This window comes from Podarcis cretensis (assembly GCF_951804945.1).
Source record: "Podarcis cretensis genome assembly, chromosome: 14".
Taxonomy (NCBI): domain Eukaryota; kingdom Metazoa; phylum Chordata; class Lepidosauria; order Squamata; family Lacertidae; genus Podarcis; species Podarcis cretensis.
Window position 1 is genome coordinate 23799226 of NC_137183.1, and position 14194 is coordinate 23813419.

Genomic DNA, 14194 nt, shown 5'->3' on the forward strand with positions numbered 1-14194 from the left:
TGGAACCCCTTCCCCTTTGGAAATGAAGCCCAGGGGGAATACTCTGAATTCAGGGAAGGGTACTGGTGTTCAAGGTAATTGGCATCCATCTCCATCCCTCTCCACCCTTTTCCTGCCCATGGTTGTGGAGGACACAATGGTCAGGGTATTGGTGGCATTTAGGTCCAGGTTTTGGCACAGAAACTGCCTTGCTTGACCTCTGTTGGGAGAGAGACAGGGAAAATACACCCCTATTAATTCTCCTCGACCTCTCAATAACTTTTGATACCATTGACCATAGTACCCTTCTGGAGCGACTGTCTGAGTTGCAGGCGGGTGGCATTGCATTGGATGGTCGTTTCCAGAGGGTGATGCTTGGGGTGTGCTCTTCACCCCCTGGAGCCTTCAGTGTGGGGTTCCTTTGTGTTGTATCCCCTATGCTGTTCAACGTCTACATGAAACTACTGAGTGGGTTCATCCAGAGTTTTGGAGTATGTTATCGGCAATATGCTGAGGACACACAGCTCTCCTCCTTTACATCTGCAGGTTTGGCAATGGATGTGCTGGACTTGCCTCAGTAATAGACGATGAGAGCCAACAAACTGAAGCTCAGTCCAGATAAGACTGAGCCACTGTGAGTGGCTGGTTCCCCAGACCAGATGGGTGGGAGGTTTCCTGCTATTGATGGGGTTACACTCCCTTGGAAGAAGCAGCTGTGCAGCTTGAGGGTACCTCTGGTTCCATTGCTATCACTTGAGGCTCTTGGGATCTCTGTGGCACAGAAGATCATCTGTGCTCCAGTATCCTATTGGTTTGATTACTGCAATGTGTTATACAGTATGTGGGGAACATCTGGCCTTTGGGCTTAATCAGGCCAGACATGGGTCCCAATTTGGCCTGTGAACCATTTTCCCCAAACCAGATCCCACCTCCTACCCTACACCTGACATAATAAGTGACTTCAGATGTCGGGCAGGTAGAGGCACAGCTGCCAATGAGCAATCATTTTTTTTAAAGAATAATTTTTATTAACCGACCAATCACATCAAATCAAACCAAATTACATAAATTCCAAATTACACAGCCGAATTTTAAATTTTTGTTGGGGGTACCCATATTTCAAGTTCCGAAGGGATCCAATCAACTTCTTACTTCTTACTGCTGTTTTAATATCCACAAATCTAACCTTATGATGTTCACAGTACTATCCAGTCCTTTCTTATTATTTTTCCACATCTCTTGCTGTTATTTTCATATATTTTTCCTTTCTCTTTGTGACCTCTGATAGTCTCCGCAAGCTGGTTAGAACAGTTTGTAATCCTGCGTGGATATATTTTTTTTTATCCAGTAGCCATATCCAGACGTTTTCCATATAACATCACTTCCATACATCAAAACAGTCTTAGCGTCATTAATCTTCACCAATCTGCCTCCTTTCTCAAAACCTCTGAGGAGATTCACTAGGAATGCAGTCTGAAAACAAATCCGTTCTTCTTCCCGGCTATAAATCCTTTGGCAAGATGGCGACTCCGAATTAATTGCTGCGCCATTCCCAAAAGCTCTTATTGCTTCTCGGTCTCCATAAAGCATACTTTTGGTTAAAGTTTATCTCCACACAGACCTTAATCATCCTGCTTGGGTCAGTTCAACTGACGGTTCTAATGAGGAGGGGTTCTTGTAAATCACATAGAAGGAAAGTAAAAAAGGTTCCCCCCCCATTCAGCCCCGTTGTCAACATACCCTGCCTTTGGTGTATCTTCATTGTAAAATATTCCTGTTTCTCCAGCCCGTCGTCTTCTTTCGCAGAGGTCACTTAAATTAGCAGACTTCACTCCCCTTCTTCACTTGAAATATGTGCATTTGCTTCTTTTGTAATTAATTATTCCAAATTGCTGCAACTAGTGCGTGATCAGAGACAGCGTCCAGGAGAGCCGATGTCCACACGGGGGCATTCTGCCTAGGGCCCTCACCCCCTTCTTTTGAATTAGGGGGTGATTTATGGGCACAGCAGGCAAGGGCAGTGTTCCCCATTTCCTTGGGGCAACAAGGGAGGCTGCCTACTCCCATAACAGCCTCTTAATTACCCCGTGTGGGTCGGAGAGATGGTATTGTCGGCCATCTTCCAATGCGCCCCCTAGTGGCCCCCCGCCAATGAGCAATCATGAGCCTTAACACTCTTTAGCAAGGGAGACTTGCTGTCACTTTCAATCAGCTTATCGACAGAGACAGGATGCTCTCTGGGATCAGCTGTGCTCAAGCTGCACTACAAAGGAAAAAAGAAGGGCCACCTGCTGTTAGGGTGATGCTAGGTGATGGACAGGTGTGTGGCACCACCCACCCACTCAAGTGGCCAACTGAGCAGGGAGACCAGTGTCTGGCCTACCAGCTCTACTGCAATGCAAGTGTACCATGGAGGGAAGCCACACACATTGGAGAGTATCCTGGGATGTGTTCTGAAGTTCACATTTCTATGAGGAGGGCTCTTGTATTAGTACTTACCAAGCAGAAGAGATTGTTAAGAGATTATTGCATCATAGCTCCTGGCCTTTGACAAATTTGTTTTATTGAATTTATAATCTTCTGTTCCATATAGAATGGTTGTACTTGCTTTGCAGCTGAAAATTTTTATCCAGTTTTTTCATTGCATACTATACTACTGTAGCCCACCCTGGGACCTTGTGGTGAAGGGTAAGGAAGAAATCTTATGGATGAATGAATGAATGAATGAATGAATCTTCTTTGGCAATCACCACTAGCTGAGTAAGATTGTCTTCCATAAACATGGTTTTAACAATGAGTCCGTAAGTGACTGTGAAGGCCAGTTCTGGATCCACATGTCCTTCCACAGTGAGGACATGGGCTTCTGGGTGGGAATTGATCATGGTGAGGATTTGCCAGACGTGCCTTCCTCTTAGCACGTTCTCCCTTTTCTCCTGAGTTCGAGCATCTTCAAAGCCCATGACACCTTTGGGAAAGGCTGTTCTTCAATTAGAGTGCTTGCAGGCCAGTGTTTCCCAGTTATACTACATTTTTTTTAGGTTTGCCTTGAGAGCATCTTTGAACCTCTTTTGTTGTCCATTGGCATTACACTTTCCATTCTTAAGTTGGAAAAAGAGTAGTTGCTTTGGAAGACGATAATCAGGCATCCGCACAACATGACCAGTCCAACGAAGTTGATGTTGAAGAATCATTGCTTGAACACTAGCGATCTTTGCTTCTTCCAGTACGCTGGTATTATGTGACTGAGGAAATTAGTGAGGCCTTAACTTCACCCCTAGAAGCAGCATCTGGGGAGGGGAGGAGCCTCTGTCCTATGAAAGGCTTCAGTCCTGCTTGCTGGTTTCCCTCAGGCATCTGGTTGGCCACTGTGGGAATAGAGTGCTAGACTAGATGGACCTCCCTCTTGGGCCTGATCCAGCAGGGGTCTTCTTATGTTCTTAACAGGAGCTGGCTGATTTCAGACTTGTTAGATCTACAGTACTTTGTTTTTCATCACAACCAAAAGATCTACCAATATTTAGAACACATTTGGAATGAACCTACACCAGGGACCACTTGGAATTAAAGAGCAGGGTAGCTCATGCATACATTCAGAGCCAGGAGATTTGTTTCCAGTAGCAGCTATGAACTGAGCTCACGGTCCTTTCATGCAAAATCCCATTCCGGGCTTGATTTCTTCATCTCAGTAGCCTTATTTGGGAGAGAAATGTCATTTTGTTGTTGTGCCCAACAGTTGGGACACACAGAAGGAAGAATCAAATTTATCTTGTAAGGAGAGTAGTAGGAAACTGGTTTTGGAAAATTGTATTAAATTGTATTAATTTGGCAACGATTTGTAATAATTTGGAATTTTTATCAAAATAATTGGCAAAAAGAGAGAGAAACAAATCAGTACTCTCCAGCCAGCAATGTAGGTTTTTTTTGTTTTGCCTTGGCTGCTATTGTTGTTGTCAATTGGTTTTTTTGGGGGGTGGGTGGGTGTGTATGGGGGCGGTAAATATGCACTTGGTGAGCACAATGCATTGGATTTCTGAAGTTGTAATTCCTGGTTGATTTTGAGCCCAGTATTATTCAGACCACGCACTCAAGGTACCTGACAGGTCTCTGGGGCATAACCATTGTCCTGTGTAAATTTGCCCTAGAATACATCTGCATACACACACGTGTATGTGTGCATTCCATGAGAAATGTCTGTCTGTTGTTCCTAATTATCTCATGAAGAACTCCTGATAAGCTTTCACTGATCACCAGGGCTTCTTGGCAGAAAGTCTGTAAATTGCTACAGTCAGGAAACCAACAGAAAGTGAACAAAACCCTCCTGAAGTGGGAAAAAAAATTAAAGGAACGAATTAGCTGGGGAGGGTGTTATTGCATGTTCCCTTGTCCGTGTTCTCTCTGACCCAGGAATGGCTCATCACTTCATACTTCCTCACTTCGCACAGATTGCAGTTTTGGCTAGGAATCTTTGCACATGGTGGGAATTTGCCTAGGGCTGAGGCTGGCTTGCACCCAAGCACATTTCTGTGGCCAAGTATTTCCAGATCGCTGCCCCATGTGTGAGCCTGGTTCTGATCCCCAAGCCCAGGAAAGATGGCGAGGGCTTTTGTCTTGGATCTAAAACACCTCATCTGTCGGAAGCTGGGGAGGCGGCGAGCTTCCCTGCCTTGATAGCATGCTTCTTACACAGAAGAATTTTAGTAGAGTATAAAGTTTCATTTCCCACAGAGAACAGGAAATTTTCGTCATGATGAAGCTGATCTTTCCAGATTTCTCTGTGCAGTGCTGGAGAACATGAAATATTTTCCCCTGGATTTCTCTGGCTGTGTACCAGAGGTGAATAATTCTAAGGAGGTACAGTGGTACCTCAGGTTACATACGCTTCAGGTTACATACGCTTCAGGTTACACACTCCGCTAACCCAGAAATAGTGCTTCAGGTTAAGAACTTTGCTTCAGGATAAGAACAGAAATCGTGCTTCAGCGGCGTGGCAGCAGCAGGAGGCCCCATTAGCTAAAGTGGTGCTTCAGGTTAAGAACAGTTTCAGGTTAAGAACGGACCTCCGGAATGAATTAAGTACTTAACCTGAGGTACCACTGTACTCTGTCTCACAAAACAAAGCATGCATACTTTCAGGCCTAATGCTTTAAATCTTTTTGAAGCCAAACACTTGAAAACAAGATCTCATGCTGTTCACATACGCCACATATAAACTTGAAACCTATCAGTATGAAAGATGATTGACACCATGGTAAAGTATCAGCTCCTAAGAGACTCCAGTGAACCCTGGAGTGGAATTTCAGGTACTTCGGTCTCACAAAGGGGTGGAGAACTCCCTACTTACATACCACTATTTTATATTGTGACTTTCTGTATGGTGTGATTATTTTCCACCTAGTCATTTTGATATGTTGGCACCCTATTTGAAAAATTTAACAATTCCAAAATAAAGATGCGCTTTCACTTACACAAGATTAAATATGCTGCCTTCAGCTGTACTTGAGGGTCAATTTCAAAATATTCCGCTGGAAAACTGGTTATGTCCATGTGGAGATGGCAGTATTGAATCAGTAGCTCATGTACTGCTAGATTGTACTCTTTATAAAGATTTGAGGAGTGAGGTTATTGCCCCTCTACCAGGTCGCTCAACCATTTGCTACTGTGTTCTTTCTTCTAGCAGATCAAGATAATCAAGTGACAGCAAAAACTGGAAAAAAAATTAGCAGGGGCAATTAGAATAAGATCGGTTATTTGATTATTGATGTAAACCTCCAGAATGTATTTTGCATAGTTAAGTTTTTTACCTCTATCTTTAGTACATTTCATTGCTATGGCTAGTGGCTAATGCAAATAAAGATTCTTCTGATGTAGTATTTAAAACGTTGCTTTCTGTCAGCATAATTGCATGAAGGAAACTGAATGCATGTTTTCCACACTTAAGAATGTTGTGAATGAATGTGTGCACCTCGCATCTTTTCAGAAGCTCAGCATCTCAACAATGGCTCAAAAGAGCTGATTCGTGTAAAGCAATAAACATCCTTCCCTTGTCTCTCAGACTAAACTCAGCACCTTGTGGCAATGCACATTGATGGTGCTGAAGATTATGTCTTAGGAACATAGGAAGCTGCCCTATACCTCAGTCGGACCATTGGTCCAGTATTGTCTACAGTGACTGGCAGTGGTTCTGCAGCGTATCAGGCAGGGGTCTCTCTCTGCCCTACCTGGTGATGCCAGGGATTGAACCTAGGACCTTCTGCATGGAAAGCAGATGCTCTACCACTGAGCTATGGCCCTTCCCAATGGCTGCTTGCACCCAAATCTCTGAGCGGCAAGAGACTCCCTGTGCTTTTTCTAAGATTTGGTTTTCCTGGAATGAAGGTTAGTGGAGACTGCAGTGTCTTTAGGATATACAGCCAGTGTGGAGTAATGATTAGAGTGCTGGATCAGGACCTGGGAGACTTGGGTTCAAATCCCTGCTCAGCCATGAATCCCACTGGGTGACTTTGGGCCACTCACTGTCTCTCATCCTTGGCTACCTCACAGAGTTGTTGTGAGGATAATGTGGAGAGGGGGAGAAGTGTTTGGGGAACACTCTTTCTTGCTAGATGCTAGGAGAGGATATATTATCCTACCTTCCTCATGTTTGTGAGTTCAGCAGAGTGCATCCCTTCACTATTTAAAAGGGAAGCTTTGATAGGCCTTTTGGTTTAAGTAATCCAGGATGCTTTAATGCAGACTAGATTTTCCTGGCATTTCCCCTGTTTCTCCAACATAAAAAAATAACCACGCAAACAGTCTTGTAAAAATTAAAAATAGCACTTACTCACTCAGCATACTTGTTGAAGAGCAACAGATAGAGGAGCTTTGTTCAGGCAGGCTTAAAATGGCCATCCAGTTGCAAAGACATACTTTAGCCCAGTTTAAAATGGTGTCTGACATGCAGATGTTCTCACATTGCTGGAATGAGGTGAAAGGTCAAGGAGCAAAGAGGAAGTGCCCTGGCCAGGTGAGGAAATGATATGTATGGATATGCCCTCCCACTGACAGGTCACAGTGGGAGTGTCTCTCAGGAGTCCTTTATAGGAAACTGACAGAACTCTGAACTTCAGCGCTTATCATGTGTCTATCTAGCAAATGTGTATTGTTGGTTTGACTGCATTGTAAATACACCACAGATTTAGTACCTTGTAAGCTGCCACACACTGAATCAGTCCAGCTAGTTGAGGATTGCCTTTGTGTACCAGTTGCTGGGACGTGGGTGGCGCTGTGGTCTAAACCACTGAGCCTCCTGGGCTTGCCGATCAGAAGGATGGCAGTTTGAATCCCTGTGATGGGGTGAGTTCCCGTTGCTCTGTCCTAGCTCCTGCCAACCTAGTAGCTCGAAAGCACACCAGTGCAAGTAGATACATAGGTACTGCTGTGGCGGGAAGGTAAGCAGCGTTTCCATGTACGCTCTGGTTTCCGTCATGATGTTCCATTGTGCCAGAAGCGGTTTAGTCATGCTGCCCACATGACCCAAAAAGCTGTCTGTGGACAAACGCCAGCTCCCTTGGCCTGAAAGCAAGATGAGCGCCACACCCCATAATCGCCTTTGACTGGACTTAACTGTCCGGGAGTCCTTTTGCTTTTTACCTTACCAGTGGCTGGGAATCTCTAGTGGGGAGGAGAAGACTGTTCCACGGACATCGTTCTTGCAGGCTTCTCATAGGCAGCTGGTTACCCACTGTGATGTCAGGGGGCTGGACTACTTGGGCCTTTTGCCTGATCTAGCAGGGCTCTTTTTATGTTCTCCTAAGAGGCTAATACCCACAAACACACACCAACCCACAAAAAAGTTCAAAGCATTACCTGCTTGGTGTCTTATCTCATCGAAAAGCTGGGTCAAGGCAGATCTAACTCCCCTCCTAAAACTAATCAAAGAAGCTAAAAATCATTGTCAATATCGCCTCCCCATCCTGGCTGTGCCTGGCAAGCAACATGTTAAATGGATTGTAACTGGATCCTATGGAGACCATTGGCAACCTGGTTATCAGTGGCAGTAAATGGAAGATAATAGCCCCACTAGAGAGTTATGAAATGGCTTGTCTTTGAGCCGCCAACATGTTTCGTCTCTCTTTTATTATATTCACAGCAGTAATCTGATATGTCCTGACTTCTGTCATCTGTATGTAATGCTTATCAACCCTCCACCATTGATTCACCCTCTTGTCAGGGACAATTATACCTCAAAGTGCCGAGGTTACGGCTGAACCAATATTATGACTAGAAAGGGAACACAGCAAAGCCACGGCACATCACAGCGAGCAATTTCAAAGCTGACGTCAAAGGCAAGGCAAGCACTGCAGATTGGGGGGTGGGGGGGAGGTGAAAGGAGAGGGGAGAGAAGAGACTCTGTGGCCACGCTCCCACGGCACTTCCAAACATTGCCAAGGTGAAGGGCTTGGACGATGGTGAGGATGGAAGTGTTTTTCGATATGCCACACATTGGGACGGATGCCACTAGGGCTGTGATAAGCCCTCATTTGCAAGTACTTGGAAGGAGACAGATGAAAGTTGCCTGTGGCACTGGATGTGAGCAGATGTTCACCCCAGGAGCAATGCACTGTGTTTTCGCACGGATACATGAAGAAATGAATGTACGAGCCCCAAGCTCTGAATTGCATTTGTCCTCAAATCTCTATAAGCCGAGTGGATTGCGCACAGTTGATTTTAAAATGCAAAATTAGTATCATTACGAGGGTTGTTCTGCATGCTCGCCAGGTTCCGTTTTCCATTCAAAGTTGAAGGGATGGGGAAACAGCTAAAATGCTTTCCCCCAACGATGCCTTTGCCATCTTTCCCCTAACCAGCTGTTTCACTGCCATCAGAGGTGGATTAAAAGGCAGTGTGACTGGTTCCCTAGCACTGGGTGCTGATTTGAGGAGTGCGCTGCAAGGCGATGCAACTATGACATAGTGCACACACAGAAAATAAGATGAGAGGCTGGGTGGTGTTGAATTTTGGCTTCACGCAGGGTGCCACTGAAATTTGAAAAACCAAAGTCTGTCCCTGTACCACATTTCCACCCCCATCTACATAGCAAATGTTCTTAGGCATAATCACATGGGCAGGCCTATCCAACTGGGGATCCCATGTGGAACAGAATGATGTCATGATGCAACAAGCTGAATTAGACTTGGTTATGTGGTGACATGATCACATAAAGCCAATTGAGAGGGAGGGCAGTGTTTCTAGACAGTAATCATGTGGGTAATCCTAGTTTATTGCGAATTCTGTAATGAGCTGGGTGGCATCAGTTTGGCTATCTGATGTCCCTAAGGGCCCACAATGGCAAGGGCAACAGCTCCTGAATGGATAAACACTGAATTGATTGTGTGCAACAATCACACAAATATTGTTGAAAGGAGGAAAGTACTGTTGAGGTGCCGCAGAGTAAGCTGCTCAGTAAATCACATAGTTCAAAGCTGGAGATAACTATTAGAAAAAAAATGACCTTCACAGACTCAGCCTAATGAACACAGCAGCTCATGTTCTGTAGGTCCTACTCCATAAAATCAGTTGCCAAGACTAAAGGTACCTGCCTCTCTATAGCCATCTGTGTCTCTACCGCTCCAGGGCGTCTTCCAAACACTTGGAGACTGTGCCTGTGTGCAGCCTATCTTTGCTCCACCTATTTCATCCCTCTCCTGGTTCTGGGAGTTGGGGGGGGGGAGGGAACTTGTCACACTGGGGGGGGGCACCCATGACTCTTCACTAGCTTGACTCATCTCTGCCACTTGACCTCCCTTCTTCCACTTGCCTGCTTCACCTTCTGCCTCTGCTTCTGAATTTCTCTCTGCTCCAGACTCTTCCAACGTACTGATACCTGTTAGCCCTTCAGCTTCTGACACCTTCCCTTCCCATTCTTCTCCCTCTTCTCCCTATGACCACTCATCATCCTTCCACCACTGCTCCCCAAGGCTCTGAACCTTCTTGCCTTGGTGGTTCCCTAGCTGGTCCCTCCCACCATTTCTTCATGTCCAACCAGTCCATGACATCAGAGGGGATATATTGACAGTGCCAAAAGGGCCTCCTTTCAGATTAGTATGAATTATTATGGTAGCAAGAGGCTTGTTGTTTTGATGGGCAAAGTATGTGCAGAGGAAGGGATTGGAGATTGCAGAGAGCAAGGAGGGGTGCAGGGCATCTCTCTGTGCTCTGAACTGAGACATGGTCTACCTCAGCCATAGGCAAACTCGTCCCTCCAGATGTTTTGGGACTACAGTTCCCATCATTCCTGGCCACTGGTCCTGTTAGCTAGGGATGATGGGAGTTGTAGTCCCAAAACATCTGGAGGGATGAGTTTGCCTATGCTTGGTCTACCTCCTGACCACAGGATCCTCATCTGTTGAGGCCAGTGATTCAATAGCTTCCACTGTCTCAAGCCACTGAGGAGCATGAATGCATTTTTTTGCATAGCCCCACAAGAGTGTGATGGTTCCCCTGCACATGGTGCCGAGTCGTGAGGGTACCTTCCCACCTCCTTCCTAAAGCCCAGTAGGACCTTTCATCAGAAAGGAGGTATGACAGCTCTGACAGGGTCCTAGAGTCTTCCCTCTTCTTTCCCAAAGCCTAGTTAATGCTTATCCAGCTTTGGAAAGGAGATAGGAGGGCTCTAGGACCTTGCCAGAGTCTTTTGCCTCCTTTCCAAAGCCTGACACCTTGCTTAGGCGGCTTTGGGAAGGCAGCACAAGGGTGTGTGTCAAATTTTGGCCTCACGCAAGGCGCCACATTACCAAGGTCCACCCCTGGCTCCATCCTTTATCCTATACAGTCCTTACCTCTGTGCAGCGGGTAGAGAGCTGCTGCACTCAGGTCCTGTTTGTGTGCTTCCCACTGGCATCTGTGTGAAACATAGTAGGGCTCTTCTCATTTTCTTATGGTATTACTGTAGTCACACTATACAGTCATACCTCATGTTACGTCCGCTTCATGTTATGCTCTTTCAGGTTACGTCCCGCAGTGATCCAGAAGTACCAGAAAGGGTTATTTCTGGGTTTCACCACTCACACATGCACAGAAGCGCAAAAATGATGTCACACACATGCGCAGAAGTGGTGAATCGCAACCCGCATGTGCATAGATGTGCCGCTGCGGCTTGCACTCTTTTCATGTTGCGAACGGGCCTCCGGAACGGATCCCATTTGCAACCAGAGGTACCACTGTAGTGTGATAGAAAGTTGGAGACAGATGATAGATAGATAGATACATAATAGAGAGATAGACTGACTGACAGATAGACATACATACAGACAGACAGCAACTGGCAGCATCAAGATACATGAGGCTTGACTTGACCAGATAACAAAAGCACTTCCATTCTATTGTTTTATCCATTAGCCATAACACCGTTCAATATAGCACAAAACGTTGGCTGCACTCCAACCCATCACTTATTTAATGCCAAGAGATTGTTAACTCTTCACAGCACAATTTCTAACTAGGGCTGAATGTTTCTGTCAATTTCAGTTCCTTAGTTTTCCAGTCTCAACTCGCCACATTTCCACATCAGTTTGATGCACAATTTCCCCAAAGATATGCATTTTTCTGCACATTGTTTGGATGGAGGACTGCAGTGCAAAATATGCAGAAGTGAAGATTTCAAAGGCTAGCTATGTTTTTTATTCAAGAAGTGTGAATCAGGTAGGTTTGCATTAAAAAGTCAACCAAATTGAATTTATACTGCATCCCTATCATACAGACAGACCCTCCAAGTGTCCCTATTTTCTAGGGACAGTTCTGGATTTACAGAAGCTGTCCTTGTTTCTGATCAGATCCCGGAATGTCCCACTTTTCCTTAGGATGTCCCTATTTTCATCGGAGAAACGTTGGAGGGTATGGAATTATGTGACCCCCGAGCCAAGGAGATAAGTAACTATGCAACCTTTAGAAGACATCTGAAGGCAGCCCTGTATAGGGAAGGTTTTTAATGTTTAATGTTTTATTATGTTTTTATATGTATTGGAATCCGCCCAGAGTGGCTGGGGCAACCCAGTCAGATGCACACAACATCATCATCATCATCATCATCATCATCATCATCATCATAATAATTGACGTCCCTAGTTTCATTAGAGAAATGTGGTGAACCAAAAGTAACCCTAGAAAGATATGCTAGTAAAACAAAATTACAAGTCCCTCAGTATCGTGCAACAGTCTTCTTTCCTCCATTTTATTTTCTCACCCACTTAATCTCAGAATGTGGGAATGGTACTAGAGGAGGGTCTCAGATGGTTATTTTAAGGAGGTGGCAGGATTATTCAGGAAGAAGTGATTTTTGTGCTATCTTGGTCCAAGGCCCTTTAGGACAGGAGGCAGCCATCATTTGTCTCTAGCGAACATTTGGAATTATAGAGAAAATGCAAGTTAGAGGCGGGGGGGAAAGGTTGCTGCGGAGTGTGTTTAGTAACAACAACAGCAGCAGCAGCACAAAATGGCTGCCACGTCTAAAAAAGAGGAGGAAAAGAGAAAGGACTACAAAATTGTGTGGGCATGGACTTCCGGGTTAGCGCGATCGGCTAATGGTGGATTCCCTCCGAGCTCTGGAGGGAATCGGCTCTGCTGAAGACGGGTCTTACCGCGCCGGCGACGCGGGGACCCTTAGAAACTGCAGGCGCGGAAGCCTGCGGACTTGGTGACTCGGCGGGCACCTTTAAGCGCCTTCCCCGACCCACGAAGAGCCTTTTTAAAGGCTACGGAGAGGGTACGGGGAGTGGCGTGGTGCTGTGAGTAGACCGCTACTTCAGTGGAGCGAAGCCGCGCAGCCATGGCCGGAGAGCGCTGACTTTTTCCCCAAAATTTGGACTGGAAAAAGAACAACCCGTGAGTAGAATGGAATCTGGACTTTAAAATTTATACCTTTGAATTCGGTACAACCGGGGGATGTGCTAAAGGGAAGTCCGCACCCCCCTACCTACAAACGATCTAAAGCAAGGATCAGAGAACTAAGGTAGAGAGTACTGTTTTTGGTGTCAGATAAAAGATACTTCCAAGAATTTGACAGAAGAAGTCTTGTGCTGGAGAGAAAGTGAGGAATTTTGGAAGTTTTTGTGTAAACCCCCCCCCCCGAACCCGGGAGCGTCCTGTGTGTGAGCCGGAGGAAAAAGAATAAGGAGTTTGACAGCTGTCAAAGGAGCTGTCAAACGAGCGGCTAAAGTTAAGAACTTTGTTATTTAATGACTCTCTGAATTAAAAGTGTTGCATTTGAATTGAGGTGGTTGGAAACAACGTAGCTATAAACAACAAGTAACGGACTGTTGGAAAAAGGACTATCAAGTAATTGGAATCCCCCTAGGGGGAACTAGAGACATTACAATGGCTGCAGAGGGAAAATTACTGGCAGAGATAGAAAAAATGTTTTTTCTCGTGGGAATCCTGCAAGAGCAGAGTACGGCTATGAATAAAGAACTTATGACCTTGAACCCTAAAACAAACAACTCTGCTGAATGCATAAAGGATTTGACTGATAAGGAATCTGCAGCTGAACCAGAAGAGGCGTTTTTGGAATTGGTGGAGAGGAAAGAAGGAGTGAAAAAATTACAGAAAATACCAATCAGAAGCCTATATTGTCAGGAAATAAAGAAGAAGATCTTTGGACTACAAATCTGCGAAGGATGAGAAAGATGAAGGAAGAAGTCCCTGGAGTTTCTGGAATACTGGAATTTAAAAGAATAAAGAAATATGATTGGGACTTCCTCTTTGAATATGGGAGATCAGCTGACCTTTTGCTGCAACTGCTTTTAAGTATTTTGGATGGAAGAAAATTTGATGTGACTGTGACAGAACTCCTTCGAGACCTGAGGACCAACAAAAAGGGTTATCAACAAAATCGGCAGAGAGAGACTGACAGAGACTTGAAGGCCTCGGATGTGAGGAATCCGGGCTAGGAACTGTTTTTGGGGACATCTGCTTGGGAAGGGATGGAAACCGGGGTAGGGAGGGAGGGAGGGGAGAATAGAATTTCAAAATTTTATGATTTTTGTATTTGGCCATTATGACATATAACTAATTAATATATGAAGGGAGAAATTCTTGGAAGGGAAATTAGGTCGACCTTAGAAAAAGGACTTAATGTTTATAATAGAATTGGATAAGTTAAATGTGGATAAGTAAAAAGAGCTAAGTTGCAAAATAACAATAATATGTTAAAGATGGGAGATAAGAACTTGCTGAATTAATT